At 44.6% G+C, this 18476-nt stretch overlaps 1 protein-coding gene and 2 non-coding genes across 8 annotated transcripts in view; 2 read left to right on the top strand and 1 right to left on the bottom strand.

Moving 5' to 3' along the window:
• The window catches only part of LOC1271567 (protein winged eye), a 309805-nt gene that overhangs the window by 99281 nt on the left and 192048 nt on the right, over positions 1-18476 (top strand). The window lies entirely within an intron of this gene.
• Positions 884-955, top strand: Trnap-cgg (transfer RNA proline (anticodon CGG)). The gene has a single exon. It is a non-coding gene; the product is annotated as a tRNA-Pro (tRNA).
• Trnap-cgg (transfer RNA proline (anticodon CGG)) lies at positions 14995-15066 on the bottom strand. The gene has a single exon. It is a non-coding gene; the product is annotated as a tRNA-Pro (tRNA).

Here is an 18476-nt window from a genome sequence, read left to right as displayed (position 1 = left end):
TGCCTTCTTCTGTGAGCTACGTACGTTTCCCCTTCTCTCTTCTCTTCTCTTCTCTTCTCAGCCTACATTTTGTCGGGGAGCAATCTTGACACGCCGTCCCGTGCCCTGGGGGCCGTCTTGAAAGGCAGGGAGTTCCATTCCGGGCGGGAGTTCAAAAACAGGCCAGCATGCAAACAGTTTCATAAATTTTCCTCCACTATTAACACGGGTGGTGGTTGGTGGTGGTACAGCGGGTTCGCTGTGAGTAGTTAAGAGTAGTGGCAGAGATTTTCTTTTGCCTTGTTCCTTGCCTCCCAAAGGCGGACAGAGAAGGTATGGACAATATTATGCCGATTCGAGCTGTCGGACACGAATGTACCGCTGCCGCCGGCATGCGCTTTGTGGTGCGGTGTACAATCATAGCGTTAGAATGGTTACACCTGTGGTGGCCAGACGCTGTACCGGAAAAGCGAAGCAATCGGTTTTAAGTGATCGATAATGATGTTAAGACATATTTTATTATGTCGGCTCTGTTTAATGTTGCCACCTCGGCTGTGTGCTCTCACCGTTCGCCTCGGTGTACTTGCAGGTCTTGTGCTCAATGTGCATATGTGACGTGAGGGTGTTGTTGTTTCTCACTTCGGTAACAACTTGTTTAGCAATAAATCGACATGATAAATGAAACGCGTGGCGAGTGCTGTAGTAGCATCAAACGAAATGAGCAAAAAAGCAGCTTGCTGGAACATTTCCAACACTACATAAGCTATAAAGTGTTAGAATTTGTGCCGATAGTCGAAAGTGTACTTTCACCTCTGTTATCTACTATTTTTCGTTGGCTAAGTTGATAACAAACCAAACTACGGTTTTGCAATGCTGTTTTTAGTGGAAGTGTCCAAGTAACTGTGGCTCGTTGGTCTAGGGGTATGATTTTCGCTTCGGGTGCGAGAGGTCCCGGGTTCAAATCCCGGACGAGCCCCAATCCGATGTTGTGCGGGTAGCTATTTTATATACATTTTAATACTATCGTACTCTCATAAAGCCTTAATGGGGGCGTGTGCTGCCTTTTTGTGCAAAATTTTCAACTTTTTTTTATTTAGCTGCTATCATCTTACCGTGGGTACTCCAATTAAATAAAGTAGGGAGACACGGGGTGAGAACAAAAGAGTGCCGAGATACATTTTGCTGAGTGCGTAAACTACCAGGCGATCAGCAAAAATTGTAGGACAATCCGTAGTCCAAACATCCGGAACACGCGAGCACCCACCCCCCTTGAGCACTCGATCTCATCACACTCGCTGCCTCGGACGGAACTCGGTGTGCTCGGAACAGTCGGTTACCCCCGATGGATACTCGCCGACCGAGTGGCCTTGCTTCGCCTATCTGTGCGCCGTGAGTACGGGGTACCGCGGTGAACCAATCATGCCGATTACCGGAACCCACGGAACGCATCATGTGTCACCATCCAACGGCCAACGCCACCCTGAGTGATATGATGTACCTTTGACCGGAGTCGGTTCTTTTCCCTGTTTGCAATGAGATAATTCACGGTACTCAATGCTCATTTGGCATAGACTCACACTGCGGCAGGGGCCGGCGTTTAGCTTGCCGTATCTGCGTATCACGAGTGTCCCAACGCTTGCAACCGATGCTAGCTAGAGTAGACAAATCTTTATGTAGCGCGTAAATTCATCCTACAAAATGAGCGTTTGCAATGAATACATCGTATTTCGAACACAGCTCCCACCTCCGAAACGCCCATTGTGTTCGATATATTGTGTGACCCTTCCTACTGCCACGGCCTAATGAGCGGTACGTGTGCGCTGCATCCGACTGCGACGCTGACATCGGCATCTTCGGCTTGCCTCCTTGTACCGGAACAGGATTCGCCAAATAGGAACGCTAGCAAACGCGTCTACGGTGAAGAAGTCTCATTTCCGTTGCCGGAAGTGACGGATTTCTCGCACCAAACCAAACGTACCAAAGCCCGTACTGTATGAGGTTGATCAAAAGCGGGGAAACGCCTTTTCAATGGTTTAAAAATTGGGAAATATTAGACGGTACAGTCCGTTCAAAGTTTATTAGCATTGAAACGTATTTTAATGCGAACTAAACCGGGTACGAACTAATTAAGCATTTCGATTGCGCTGCTCAATTCTGAGCACGAGCAGCACATTAGCGACACCGCTGTAGATGTCACGGACCCGCTAGACCGTTGGAAAATGTCCGAACGAACAGTCCGGCTAGACTGACTTTCGATGATAGACGATGAGGCACAATAAATGAATAGTGCAGTACGCTGTTCCCGAGACTGATGGATGAAATCAAATGCAATCAATCATCATTTCCATACGCGTGGCCGCATGATTTTATTAATGCCCGATTGGAAACTTCCTACTATCGAGGCCCGACAGTGTTCCATCCCGGAAGCTTTGAGCTACGAAGGCGACGAATAATGCTTCGAATATTTGATGTGCTTGTTTGATGGAATTTGCATGTAAACAGTAATCTGGCCGTGGTAAAAGATATGAATTTTACATGATAATTTTTAATGAAAATCAGGAATGAAGTGTTTTGAACGATTGTTCATCTCACCAATTCAGAATTAGCAGGTGTTTTATTATGATATTAAAAAATAGATTATTTTGCAATCAGAAACATTGATATATGCATCCACCATTTTTCCAGTGTTAAACAAAGTTTAATAGACGTAAAACTTGTTTTAAATTTCAATTCCCGCATGTGGTTATATTATAGAGCAAGCAGATAAAACAATAACTGGGCAAAGATAACAACTTTGAAAATGGGTAGTTTGGACAGTATTTTTTCAAAACAAATGTTTTTACTATGATACACTGGTTTAAAACACTGACGACAGTCGAGAGTATTCCCACTAGGAAATGGTCATAACTCTCATACTTTCATCGTTGTCGACTGACAGATGTCGTACTCTGACGGCAGAATGCCTCCTCCCTGAACCTTATCGGTTGAAAATGTCCTATCCTACACCTTTCACAAAGCGTCACTACAGAACAAGATGTATTTTTTTAGTAAAGCGTGCATCTGGTGCAATGTTCTGCGTCAACCAGACGGACGCTTGCTTGGAAAACGCATGTTACACACACATACAACGTTGCAATTTAACAAAAAAGGGTATGGTGTGAAAAATGCACAAATAAATAAACTCTTCCCACACTGAGCCGTGGTCATCCTGGGAGAGATGAGATGAGACATGTCGTTAAACAAGTTACCGTTCGAGTTATGTGTGTGGTCCTCAAAGTTGGGACTCGTTTTCTTTTGTGATGGTCTCTTTTTACATCCGGTTCGGTAGAAACAAATGCGTAAAGCTTAACGCAAACAGGGAAAGCACTGCGATGGGGAAGTGTTGGGGATAGCCTCCTAAAAACATGCCAACGACAAGATAAGAAAATGTTTCATTTTGTTCTTCTCCATTCCGTAACGTGCATCATGCACTCACGAGAACACCAGCACAACAACACAAGTTTCAGTTTGCCGGCTCATCTGTTACCTTCCATGTTCTCGTCGGTGTTGCATCAGCGCAGTGCAATGCAACGTGACCTGGCGTCCTGTGAGAAGTTTAATTAAAAGGATGAATTTTGGAACACATTGACCGTGTTCGGCGGACGCTCGCAGCATCACAACTGATTCTTTCTCTCTCTCTCTCTTCCTCTCTCTCTCCCTCCCTCTCTCTCTCTCTCTCTCTCTCTCTCTTTCTCTTCCTCTCTCTCTTCCTCCCTCTCTCTCTCTTTCTCTCTTTCGAGTGGAGAACTCCGGGATTTTGAATGCGTTCGCGCCATGAGCAATTCGAGTCCACTTGTGAGCGACCGACTCCCTCGCACGTCACTCATTGTATGCGATGTGCGAGTAGGACGTACAGTTGTGAAGGCACCACCCAACAGTTCGTACGCACTTTAAAACCGTGACTTTTTATGTGCTTTTTGCACCCTTCCGCCGCTACAGCTACCCCGAGCAAACGAGCTAACTATCCAGAGCTAACTGCTCATCTCGCCCCAAACTCTACGTTGATACTTTCGTTCGCATGCTGTCGATAAAAGTTTGATTAATGCACCTTGTTCGATCGTTCATCGGGGCCTACTCCGTGGTCCACTCGCAGGCAGAACTATCCCCCGCGCCAGACAACGAGCCCCAAACTCTATCGCACTTTTCGGAACGCTTGTTGTAGTTCTGCGTTGCGTATCTGATTAACATTCATTTTGGGCACAAGGGCAAAAGAACGATCGTGCCTTGGCCGAATGTGTTAACCTCTCTCTCTAGCTGGCCTGACCGCCCACCATTACTACCACCGTCCCTTTTGTTAACGGTGTGTTGCCTCCTGCCTCATCGAATGTGAAACGTGACACGTGCGCTGCATTGCAAGCATCGGTCCAATGTTGGAGAAATTATCGACTATCGAATTGGAAACCTTGCAACCTCGCACATGAGACATACGCACAGAACTTTTTTTGTTATGTCGTTGGTAGTCTTCACTCTTCGTTTCGAGAGGGCTTCGCTGAGACTCTCCCATGACCTGCGGGGTTCCGGCTTCTGTGATAGCTTGCACACACGTACTCACGCCGAGTACTATGGGGGAGAGGGAGGGAAGGAGTACAGCTGTCAAAGATCGCGAAATATGTACGGAAATTGATTCCCATGCGTACCGATTGTTTGGTCCGTCAAGCCGTTTACGTGCCTGTCGGTATCGGCTTGTGCGCACCGAGCGTTTCCGGTGCTAGTTGCCGGTGGTGCTGCCGTGGGTTGGAGTTGGGTGTGGTGACTTATCCGGCGCTACAACCGCTTTGCGGTCTTGGCCTGCCTCAGGAGTGTCCGAAACCGCTCACGGTCTCGCGCCTTCGTCTGCCAGTCCGTTATCCCGGCCTTAATGGCGGACGCCTCCACGCCATCTTGCCACCTCAATTTGGGCCTACCACGCCTCCTCTGTCCTTGTGGACGGCCTAAAAAGACTTTACGGGCTGGGTCGTCCGTTTCCATGCGTACAACATGGCCAGCCCACCGGAGCCTGGCGAGCTTAATACGCTGTACGACAGTGAGGTCGCCGTACATCTCGTATAGCTCGTCATTATAGCGGCTCCTCCATTGTCCTTCCACACATACGGGGCCAAGTATCCTTCTGAGCATCTTCCTCTCGAACGCGGCTAAGAGGGCTTCGTCAGATTTGGACAGTGTCCATGTCTCAGAGGCGTATGTGAGTACTGGTACTATATAGGTACTATATAGTCCCAGCTTCGTCCGTCGCGACAGGTTCTTTGAGGTGAACTGCTTTTTCAGGCTGTAGAATGACCGGTTGGCAGCCAGCATCCTTGCGCGCAACTCAACTTCCATACTGTTGTCGTTGCTGACCTTTGACCCAAGATAGGTGAATTCTGGGACGACTTCAAAAGTGCGTTCACCTATCTGTACATCACGCCTACGTAGATTTGGATTATTTATTGGAGTTGGGTGTGGATGGGTGTGAAATATTCACGAGCCGATAACGATATTGAATGAAAGTACGAAGCAATGAGGAAGGTACAGAAGCACATGCTAACAGAAATGCAAATCCGCACCACCGAAAACGACAAGACGCGCGCGCTGTGTAAATGCGCCGTAATGTTTTTATTTTGCTTTTGCTGGGACGATACACTACCATCCCTACGAAAAATGTGCTGAAATGTTGTATTTCAGCTGAACGTTTAAAGCATCTTTGGGATATTACCTTTGTGTTATAATTTAAGGGAAAAAGTGTTCTCGTTTGCGTATCGCGCTCTCTAACCAGCGCCTGAAAGCAGACAACCAATAAGCACCCGTTGCATTAACAAAAACCTTCCCTAAAGCGGGATTGACTGGCGCACGAATCGCCATTTCTCGAAATGTAATCAATATGCTGAACGCAACAGTGAATCAATCAATCAATAATCGATAGACAAAATAGTCATTAATTTTGCAAAGTCAAAGTGCCCCCGTCCCCCCGTTCGAGCGGGGAGCGGCACGTAGCGCATCGGCAACGGGCACCGGAAAGGAAAATACAGCAAACGAACGTCAAATATTTAATCCAGCACCAGTGCGCTCTCTTTACCGACTGCATCCGTGCGTGACACGCGAGGCAAATGTTTTGCACAAACAGCGGCAGCGTGCCAATGAAGTGCGAATACATTTCGCCGAAAGTAATGAAGTCAAGGCATATTATTTGCAATACATTTGTACCCCGACACCGACGCGGTGTGGGCATGTATTGGCTCGATGGTTGGTTTTTTTTTAAGCTCTGCAATATAAAAGCAATTCAAATTTAAAGCAAGAAACGGAAAACGAACTTGTAGAATACTTTTTTATCCAACCCCAATACTGATCCTTCCAACCGTACACCCGCTAGTATCGACGTGTGTTGTTTCGCCAGTTCTGCCGATGGTTGTGTCTGCACCGCTGGATTGGATATTATTTAAAGAGCAGTATCAAAGGGAAATTGTTTAATCCGGCCCGGGAACCGCTGCTTCAGTCGGCACCGGCTTGACCGGTGGCCAACCGACAGGCATGGCTTCTTTCCATTGGCCGTCGGCGATGGTGGCAAATTAACAGTTACTTCCGTATGCATCGCTGACCGATCGTCGGTTCGGTGAGCTGCATCTAGCCAGTTCGATTAGCCGCATTTGCATTTCCCGGTCCTGCGCCCGGGAACGAAACCAAGTGACGGTTCTCGGCTGCAAATGTTGTTTAGCAATCTGGACAGCATGTGGCCCGAGCGAACGGTTTGCGTGGGGTTGAGCGGTTTTCTTTCCGCCGCTTCAACAACATCAACAACAACAGCAGCAGCAAAAAAATACGCTCGGGCCAAATCCTGCCCTCCGATCTCGGAACAATTCTTCGCCCTCGGCTGAACACACACACACACGCGCGCGGATCGGACTTAACGCATCGGTGCCAATTCTCAAACTCCATTCGACCCTTTCCCACCCCCTCCCATACCCGGACGTGGCCAGTCTCTCCTGTCTGGCTGGAACGATTGATTGAATTTGACGTTTTCCCGCTGCACTGGAGTGCCCGTCACTTTCGTACGCTTCGCATCTCGGCTTTCTGCAGCCGTCGCGCGGGCACTCAGGTTTGCATAATTCCTTCCCAGGGTTTCGAGGTTGGTTTAGCATCTTTTGCCATGCACAACATGCCGGCGCAACTATGTGTTGATAAAAGTTTGCCAGGCCTCGGTCGGTACGCGCCATTGTTGGACAACTGACGGCTGAAATTGAAACGCGCGCCGGCCCGGTCAAACCGGGACCGTGACCGGGGTTCGAAATGCATTTTGCAAAGTAATGAAATGCGCCACTTCTCGTTGCGGGCTCGGGAAAAGGGATTTTAATGCACACACGTACTATTGGCAGTTGTGGGAAATTTGATCGACGTTGCTTAATTAGCCTCCGGTCCGATGGTACGCGTGGTTCGATCCTTGTTAGAAATGGGCCAGCCTCCGGCGTGGGTTCTACAAAATAAAAAATTAAAAAATTTCAAAGTGTAATATACAAATGATAAAGGCAATCCAACAACGTTGCTGATTCATATTTGATGACAGATTACGGAAAATATTAATGGCCCAAGTACTTGACGTACTTCCAAACGCCTCACCCGTACGAACAAGTGAAACTGAAATTGATCGGTTTAATTAAAGCCACAATGAAATATGATAGTGTAAGATCGAGCTCTGAAACTTAATCATAGGCATGGAAAAAAACGAGCGAAAAAAGCAAGTGTGTCCTGTTTGGCGTGATGCTCGCATCCATCGATCACTTATTCTCATCGTTTTTTTTAATGCAATGATTGCGTTTTTGCCTCTTCGTGCACATTTTTGCCTTGATATGCTGCAAGCCAGCTTGATTGGCTCGCTTTGTTCACAAAGGATGTGTACTGCACGTGGGTCTTTTTTTGTATCGTTTATTTTTGACACCAGCTTTTTTGTGCCACTAGTGTGTGTGTGTGCCTTATTTGTTTCAAATATCCCGACCTCACGTGTCGTCTCCAACACGCAATGGGGAGTGGGTTTTTTGTGATCGGTGACACATCTGTTTCAAACGTTGGCAGCGAATTCACGATGCACGATGCTTCATTGGGGGTAGTTGTTTTTTATTTATTTTTATCCCTTCTCGACCTAATAATGAATGGTACTTCTTGTATGTAGCGCGAACTATATTTTTTCCGAGAACATCAAATTAGTGTTCCGAACTTCAAATGTCCTAGACGAACTGTTTCCACCATGAACGATGGTGGCGTGCCGATGTGGACAACAAGTACGGTTGCCCATTGTGTCGTGTGATCGTGTAACTTGTGTTCGACAAATGAGACTATGCTAGTACAATGTGCTTAAAGCATTGAAATAGCTCAACAAAATTAGAACAATACTTTAATATGAAAAGGTTGATTTGACATTTCCCAGCGCGTATAGTTAGTTCGATATAAAAGATTATGCAATTTCAATCAACAAATTATAATTTAAAAAACAACAAACAAAATATAATAAGATTTTTTATTAAAAATACTAAACGTATTTATCAAATCTAATACAACATATTACAGATTTTGTCACGCGAGCTAAACGATGCAAATAAGTGAACGCTTATCAATTGGAATAGTCTGGTATACAGAAATATCTCAACAATTGAGTTTTATTAGGAAATATGTAGTGTAATTTTCCAATTGTTGCACACCACCCAATTATTACACCCCCACACTATTTACAATTAGTTGTTGTTGATCAAATATTTATAAAACTTTGATAAGAAGCATTTTCCTTGAATATTTAGCATTTCTGACGCATATCCCACTATTTTATTTTTAATAAAATGATTTTTTGCAATATTTTTGTTTTTATACATTGCATTTGCAAAAACTTATTTTTATACACTGTTTAACAATTGCTGTTAATTGCTGTTATTTAATTACATTTTTTAACAAACCTCCTTTTTTCACCGTGCTATCATTTTGACAGTGTTTTGTTAACAATTGGCATGCGGTTGCAGTTGCAAGTTGGCTACTTATTTTTGCGGAAGTTTGGCTTGAACCAAGGACAAACAAGTAATTTAAAAGCATTGCGTATTGTCTTAAACGCTTTTCGATAAAAAAAAAACATCCAGTTTATGGATCTTTTCGTAGATTTCAATGTATAGGATATTAGAATGTGTGCAATATTAGAATTTTGAATTTTTGTAAGTGTGCAACAATTAGATATTTGAATAGTTTTAAAAATCAGTGTTTCTAGGCATTATTCATAATTTTTCTGCCTTAAATAATGTACACAAACTATTGCTTAAAAAATAATGATGTATAAAAGACTCACATAACAAGAATATTGGAATTTCATCCATCTCAAACATATCAAATACAAATTAGGTAAAGGCAAATTACCCTATGTTCTAGGCCAAATTGTTAGCTGCTTGCAGAACTTACAGTACAATTGTATCGAAAAAAAATTCTAAATCTCTAAAAGCTATTTAATCCTGCTGTAGGTTGATTTGAGGTTGGTAGGTTGATGTATGTGTGCTATAGGAGCAGAATGTTTGTAATTCATATAAAAGTTTTTTAATGTACGAGTGACAAAGGAAAAACCAAAAATGATAAAAATCCGACGATCCATATTCGCATTATGCATTCATCTGGCGACCCAATTGGAAGGCATAAAAAACCGCAAAACGTTCAATTAAGTTGTCTGCGGTGGCAGGACGAATGAAACATTTACCAGCCCAACTACTGGCGCTGTGTGCCATCAGTAGTGTAGGGCGGGGGCTTTCTCCGGGCTGCAGAGAAGTGCGCGCGTGTCCCGGACAGTCGGTAGCGCACGGACCTGCTCCAACGGGTGCCAATTTGCTGCCGAATGGTTGAAATATTCATGCACATTTGATGCGAAATATTAAAAATTCAATTTGGAGCCAGTTCACATCGATTGGCAAAATTGAAGTGGGGAAATAATGAGAAGACAGCAGAGGGTGGAGAGCGGAGCGCGAAATGCATTCGGGGCCATTCGTTTATGTCGGTGCATTCGCTTCACGGTAGAGCGGCAATATATTCCAGCATCCGACCGCAAGCATCCAACCTGGGGACGGAAAATGGAACGGAAATTGACATTGACCGATCATTCGTGAAGGAACCGTCGCCGGTAAACAGCATGCGTGCGGAATACGTTTACGGAAAGATGCGTCGGTAAAAAAGATAATGAAAATAATAACATCAAACGTGTTGGCAGATATACCGGAGAAAGCATCACATACAAAAAACCTCATTCTCGTGTAGTCTGATAATGCGTTCAACTTGTGAACGCATTTTCAAAAGGTGTTCGATGTTTTACTTTCTTCTTTTTGTCGTTATTGTGAGAGTGTGAAATAATTCAAATGCTTATACACTTTGCATGAAAGTTCTCCAGACAGACAGGAGATGTACAAATCACAATTCCCATAACATGCGCCTCACTAGTAGATGTGAGGCTCCCAATTTTCGCGTTTTTGATAGCAACGATTGAAAGCATTTTAACCGCGTGTTTGCACCGAGGACTCGGTAGCCGTCCATCATCGCGTAGATGAAGTAAACTTCCGACAAAACGTCAATATATTCCTTATTGAAATCGTGCAGGAAATCTTCCCCCGCAGGATGATTGTTCCTTTGCGTGTTGTCAAGTGGATTGATGGCACTGTGCGACGGTACGCGTCAGGAGGCACAGCATGACACATCCATTAACAGCTCCCGAAGCATACACGCATTGTGAACACTCCGCCCGATAAATTGTCACATCTTTGTTATATTTTCAGTGCCATGCTAGGCACAGAACCCCATTTTAAACTGATACATTTTTGTTGCTTTATCCCACATATAGGGACACTTTCCTCGCTTGAGATATTCACGTTAAGTCGTGCTGTCAATAAATAGCTTATCGAAATCATCTATATGGAACAAATTAACTCCAATGCTAGCAAATATCTACAAATTGCAAATGTGTATGGCCTTATCATGATTGCTGATGATTTTAGGCTAGCAGGGAAAAGCTAAACACTCATGCCCTTCGTACACGTCTAGCAGGCGCAAATGCACGACCCTATCAATTTGCTTTTGCAATTTAGAAGATTTTTTAACACCCTACCCTTTTCGAAGAACTAAATTGATGTGTGAATATTTTGTTTATCTATAAAGGCAACGGTGGTTCCACACAGTCAGCGTCGCTCAATCCATTACATTCAAGTCGTTTGGCTGCACCCCGGTGTAGGTGTTTTTATTCTTCTTCTATCTCATATTTCCCGGATGCTTTCCCAACGGCATGCAAATAAAGCAGCTTAGATGCTCGTTTCGAAGTACTTTGCTGAAATAATTTTCAAGCTGGTGCCTAGACTAGTGGGTGTCTTCTGTGCGCCACCGTCGAGACAGCGCTTTACGAGGAAAAGCAATCCCCCGGTTGTCGTTCCATTCCTGCTCCACAGTTTTGGGTTGATTTGATTAACAATTTGCCTGCCTCCCCCTTCTCCTCATCCCACGCCCATCTTCGTCGGGAAGTTTTGTTTATTTCTGTTCTACAATTGGCTGGTGGGCTGAAAGCTTTTTGCAACCAATTGCACCATTTGCCAGCCCTCTCAGCTCTAACACTAGAGCAAAACGCGTTTATTTGGCGCCTTCTCGACGACTGCAGGAAGCGAGCGTGCGGGAGAGCATTTGGCACTAATTGATTAGCATAATAAAACCATTTTCAGTAAATTGTTATTTTCACGGCAAATAGGTACTACCTTTGGGCGGGCGCGCTTCGTCACTACGGAAGGACATTTCGCCTCGCTTTTTTCTCATTGCATCTTCCCCGATCATCGGGTCGCTAGGAATATGTGCACAAAGGGGCGAGAATGTGTCTGTGTTGCAAAGAAACGGTCATGAAATCGCCCCCAATCAGGGCGCGGAAACTGTTCCGCCACATATTGGCCATATTATCGGCCGCTTGATGCGTCCCCGGAACCGCGAACAATCTGCGTGTGAGCGTTTGTCACACGATGATTGTCCTGGCGCTTGCAGCCAACATCTTCTTTCCCCCAGTTCACCCTACACAAATGTGCAGCTTCACTCAGCCGGAACCCTGTGCCTATCCGGTTTCCGGAGTAGTTTGTGCTTCACCGCATTTACCAGACGCATTGCTGCTCGTCAATATGTTGCGCGATACATAAACCGCAATTCGAATAGAAGTCGCCCGTGTGTTTTCAATCCCTTTCCCGTTGCTGCACAGGACCGGAATTGGGTTGGAATTTTGATCGGTTTGCAATAGAATTTAGCGACTCGTGTGGCGTACGCAACGTGCAACCCGGAGCAATCAGTCGGAACATTCGCGGGCATCTTGTACGCACATTCATCTGCATTCGGCCCAGCCTTGCTAGCGGAAATGAATCCCAACGGAAGACGAAAGACGACATTTCCTCCCAGGATGCTTGACAGACAGACGGGCCGGGTGGGGCCGGGTGTTCTTTGAACGGCACTCTCGTTTTGAGCTGCGGCCGAAGACCAATTTAAAGGCTTATTACGGGCGTTACCGAAGGGGTGGAACGGGTTCTATGTGCGCAGGGTTATGCTTTTATGCTTTTCGCATTTACTTTGATAGCGTGCAATCAAGGAGTGGGAGGAGAAGGACAGGAGGGCGTGCGTTCCCCGAGCATAGATTGAATATTTGATGAGCAGCGCCCGGGGGAGACAGGACGTCTTCAACTCAATTTCACCGTCGTTTGATGCCTCGCGGTCTTAGCCCCAGCTAATGCATCCAGGAGAGGAGTTGATTGAAAGATTCGATTGGTTGGGTGGGGGTTGCGATTGGATTTAGTACCAGAGCTCCGGTTTATTACTACTGCCGTTGGTATTTCTGAACAGTCTCTTTTGCTATGCTGCGCCCTTTCTTAACCCGTGTTCCGTTGGTTGGTTAGTTTGTGTTTGATCTTTAAGATAAAATCATGGCATAAAGCTAGTTTTGTTGCTAGAAGGCGATAGACCATCAACGAATTGTTCAATGGACAGAAAAAAAACATGCATAAACTCAATTTGATATTCGTTTAAGCACTTAATTTTATCTGGCATTCTCAACCATAGTTACAAGGCTTTAAAATTATCTTTAAGCTTTTCCAAAAATGATTCTTTGAGTGCAAAATCTTTGCTTAACTTTGAAATGAAATAAAAATGAAGTGTCACATCAAAGATTAAATATAGATGTGTTTTAAAATTTATTCAAATTGCTTGTTCGTTTAAAAATAAATTTCCCATGCTTTTTTTGTTACTCCCCTTTGGCGTCGTTTATCGATTTATTATTCTTTTTAAATATAACAACTTTAGATTTCATTTCCATTAGATTTTTATCTATGAAGATTACAAAAATTATTCTTTCAAGAAACCCTTCGCTTTGGAAGCTTAAAGAACTGCAGTGCGATTCGCCTTTGGCAAGAAATTTTCCAAAAACATAGCCATTTCCTGCTATGCTGCTCGCAACACAAAGGTACTGTCCGTGCTGATGATTTTTGCTCTACGAGGATGGCATGCAGAAGTCGAAAATAAAATCATTCCTTACCTTCCGTCGCCGTGAGCATTTTCAAAGTGCTGGTAAAGCATACACCCATCCTTCCTACCTCAAAAGCGGTGCAGTAAAACCGTTCAAGGTTGAAAACGCGCTCATGGAAGTTAAAAGTTGGTTCAAGTTGAAGCTTTTCAATGCGAAACCATTACAAAAGCGCAAACATTTTCCAATTCCATTCCGTCTCGATATCCCTCCTTTTGCCGAAGATACTTTGCATACATTTTTCGGACATTTACGAGTGCGCTATCGGTTGTGGGTTAGGGGGTAGAGGCTAGATAGGAATATGAACGGGGTGTGGACCACAGGACGAATATTGCGCGAACCCGTGTGCACCTCTTGAACGGGGAAACCTCTCCCCAGGGCGATTAGAGGCATACCGGGCGTGCCTGGCAAACGTAAATGCTGTTTGCATTCAAATTTGTCCATAAAACTTTATTTACGATACTAATTTATTGTTATTTTGTGAGTTGTTTTTATTCCGTTTCCTGTGCGATCCGTGAAGATGAAGATAAGGGGAACTTAGACACTTGAAGTGTTTGAAATTTTGGAAATTACCTTTGTTGGATACTACTTTTTTATAGTTGGCTAAGATTGAAGCCTTCTGCTCACAATATGTTTAGCGTGCAGGCAAGCCATTCGATTTGGATTGAAAAGAAATATGTCTTAAGAATCGATAGCGTTATCAATGAAGTAGCCCCGCAGGAGCACTCCTAAATCTTTGCAAAAACATTATTTGCTGGATGAAGGGCCATGAACGAAGTTATAAAGCATATAATGGATAAGTGTTATTCAAAGCTGAATAAGTGTTATTCAAAGCAGTAGAAAATGTAACGAATCTAAAAAAATACATAAAAAGAAAACTCGTGTACATAACTGAGTGTTTGATGCAAAACAACACACTTCGTGTGTGTAGCATAACGTAAAGCAGCAAAAACAAAAAACCAGCTGCAAGGATAAGAGAAGAATAGTAGGATTCAGCAGCCAAGGAACAACTCTTCCCATTGGTTCATTCGCGTTTTTATCATTTCTGCAACCATCGCAGAACGGGCTCCTCTTAACAAACCACGCCTTCTGTAGATCGTGATGATTGTTGATCTTTCTTTTGCAAGAAGATGTTCAAGGTGTTTGGTGTTTTGGAGGACGTATGGAATTAGAAAGCAAAGACACTCCCCTGTGCACGTGCAATTTGTGGCGAAACCTTCATTTGTTTTCACATGCTTTATTTAAGTTGTTTGGCCGTTGGCATGCAATATTTCTTTCGGGTTAAAGAAGCATTTACTTAATAATTCGTGCCAATGTTATCGAATGGAAACTTTGATTTAACAATGCGAATAATAAATTGCTGTTTAAAATAGCGTATGAAGTGGTACAGCTTCGTCGATGCCTGAACAAATATGCGAAATTGAGCAATATCATCTGTGCCAAAAAAGACGTTTTCAGTCCATCTCGGGCTCGTCCGGGAATTGAACCCGGGACCTCTCGCACCCGAAGCGAAAATCATACCCCTAGACCAACGAGCCGCGGTTGAGAGTCCGACTCTCGTTTCAAATCAGATTACGAACCAACGCACATTAAACTCCGCGCCTTCCCCTACACCCTAACGCGGGTTCAAGCGCGCTGTGAGTCCCCACACGAACGCCACGCTGACCATGCGAAGGCCTATTTTTGGCACCATCAGCGAGGTGGTGCGGAGAAACGGTGGCGCCTCGTAATCTGTTACAACGCTATGATTGGCCACACTGGTTTGCGCATTGAACGAGCATAGTGAGAGCACTTTGAGGCGAGAAAGGAATCGAGAGAGCGTAACTCTCCCAATGGCGAGAAACTGTTGATAGTACGTTTTACCTTTTATTATTTTCTTTTCATAGCAAGGCCTTTAGCTGTGTGCGCGACATTGATAGATCGGCCCTGCGATGCGAGCACATGGTGATTAATCAAAATGCGTCGCGAAATGTCGATTCACTGCAAACCCATCACTGTCCGTGTTCTCAAAAGTTTGCTCGAACGAAGACCTTCTTATCAAAGATTAACACTCATCGGTGGATCAACGGATATAAACGTATCTCATTTTTTATATTCATGGTCAGTGTTGTTACGATTATGTCGGTAGATGTCGAGCATCGGGCAGCTGCACTGGATCTAAACCGATCCAAAGTGCTGTGCATCGATGTTGCACCTCCTTACCTTTGATATGATGTTATCTCGGCCAAAACTAAGTTAGTTTATTCTGATGCGATACAGCGACAATAATTTGCTCTTCAAAAAATACAACAGCAAAAATAACCATCAATACGATATTATTAAACATTACGTAGTGCGATTCTTTTCTGTTGGTATACTGTTTTTTGAAAGTTGTATTCATTCAAGATAAATAGCTGTGCGCTTATTTTGTATTTGTTTTACACTCTAATAAATGTAGGCAAATATTTGCTAACAAAAATAATAACCATCTGCCGGTGCGAACAATGGGTTCATAAGAGAGTGAATAAGAGAGGGAAATGAATGACCACTCAAAAACTGAAGTAAAAAATGTGATGCGATTTTGAGTGGAACACAAGGTTTGCCTTTTGCTTACCACGAAAAAATGTGCCCCGCTTTTTTGGGTGCCTTCTATTGCTGTGCAAAAACAGCCCCGCCAACCTGTGTGTATGGGTCTCCCATTCCCTCTGTTTCCTTAAACCCTTCGAGCTGGCATGCGCTTTTCATGTTGGGTTGGAGGTTCTTCAATGGAACCATAAATCAATGTCATTGCAAGTGCGCCATGGTTGCCGCGGTTTGCTGTGGAGCTTCCTTTTGAGCTGCCCTTCTTGTACCGTCGGGAACTGTACAAGAAACCTTTTTCCAGACCAGAGACGATCGATGAAGTTATCGAGTTCGCCGGTACCGCCGGTGCAGCCATTGTCCGATGGGAAGGACCTCCATCAAACGCATTGTGACATCGGCAACGAAACATTGACGAACGTTTCCCACAGGATACACTGCCAGGCAGCTAAAGTTGGTAGCTGTAATTAAACGCTTGGCCACACATAGACTGCCCTGTCCAGGAAGCGTTCCCCTCTGTCTTCAACGAATTCTTTTTCAATTGCACCCTTGGGAGGAAAATGGGCGTGGAAGGTCAGCCACAATCGAGTTATCGGGAAGCAAATCACAATCATTTGCCAAATTCTCACAACCGTTCGGAAGATGATGATGCCGTCACATCTCTGCTGGGGCACGCCGACGGCGGGGAGATAATTTCCATGGAGATAATGCTTGACACGGCGCTACGCCATGCGCGGGAGGGAGGGGAGATTCGTTGACGCCACACCAGGGAATGTAGCAATTTTCGTATCAATCAAAACAACTCCTCATTCCGAACAGTGGTGGGGACTGGCCTTCTCGGACACCTACCCGGTGGTTCCGTAATGGTGGGAGTGTGAGTTCCTCCCTACTGCCCCCAGAATCACTTGCCGTAGGTGGAGGAGTTCGAGGAAAGCTAAAATTACCAGCCGCACCTTCGAATACTGCTTCGCCCGGAAAGAGAGGACGATTATTACGATGTAGTTTCTCTGTCGGGATCGAAGATCATCACCTAGCGCTAACTCTGAGCGAACGATGGCAGCCAAACGGAGTGCGAGGACGCGAAGTGAAACTATTAGAAGCACGGACGGTTGAAGAATATCACCAGAATCACGTTCGAAATGAGATTTTAGGGAAATTACCCCTGCAGTATGTTTACGATCGGAATAGGTATGGGCCGGTGGTAAACAAAGCACGGAAGAACTTTACCAATTCAGAACGAAACGAGACTATCCGCCCAGGAACGAGAAGAATAATCCGTACTCTTTCCCTTGCCGCTTCTTCATCTTCGTTCTAATCGTTAGGAACAACACATACACATACACATAAACACACACTCACCGGTTGAAGAAGAAACCGGTGTGACAGGTTAATGATAGGGATCCCGAAATTGCAACCCAAAGCGCCATTCACGTGTGTGATTCGGCGATCGAAAAATCGGTTCGAGCTGTACTCGAAAGCACGAGACGAGCCTGTGTAACCCTGCGGGCAGTAGCATACCGTCGTAACCGTGGAAAATTATCACTGCGCTGGTGAATCAACCGAGCGTGTCTGCGAGTTTAGAAACTATGCCCGCGAAAGAATTGATGCCTAAATCCCCGTGCGCGTTGATGATAGGGAGAGCACCCCATAATAGGCCAGCTCTCGGGAAATGAGATTCGATTTTGATGCGAACCGAACCAAACAAGATACACTGAGTACGTGTTTGGAGGATTAGTCAAAGGGGGAGAGTAAGGAGGTTGGAGAATGTAGGAATTTCGTGAACGAAGCAACGTTTTTTCTCATATTTTTTTTTTTAACCTTTAGATGAATCGATTTTAGTCCAATAATTAGGTAAGGTTCGCTCGAAATACGGTAGCGTGATAAGTCAGTATCTTGATTATAGAGAGCAAAAGAAATGTCAGAACCCTTCGATATTCGGACTTTTTTTTATACGTCTGTTTCATTTTGACTTTAGGACGCTCCGTTGCTTGATTTGAACAACCTCTCAACCGAAGTATCGACGAACCAAATCCCCACTGGTTGACCGGCGCAGATCAGATCCCCCTCGTTTTCTTGGTGAAAGATTTATGTTTTACTTGACCCCACCGTCCTCTGGGATATGTTTCACTTTCTTTGCACACACCCTGAGTCAATTCAAAATGGCGACCAAGGCCCGCGTGGAATCGGTTTCAGATGCGGGGCCAATGTATAAATCAAAATAATTTATTCAAAATCGTCCCAAAACCATGACCTGATCACTCGCCAGCTTGCCAGAATCTAGGAATGAATAATGATTTATCGCAGCTAATTACAGAAATCGTATCGCGAGGTTCAATTCGATTAGGTCTGCCAGCGGTTGACGTATTGATGGTGTGGGAAGCATAAAACA

This window comes from Anopheles gambiae, chromosome 2, assembly GCF_943734735.2.
Source record: "Anopheles gambiae chromosome 2, idAnoGambNW_F1_1, whole genome shotgun sequence".
Lineage (NCBI taxonomy): Eukaryota > Metazoa > Arthropoda > Insecta > Diptera > Culicidae > Anopheles > Anopheles gambiae.
This window is presented reverse-complemented; position numbering and strand designations above follow the sequence as displayed.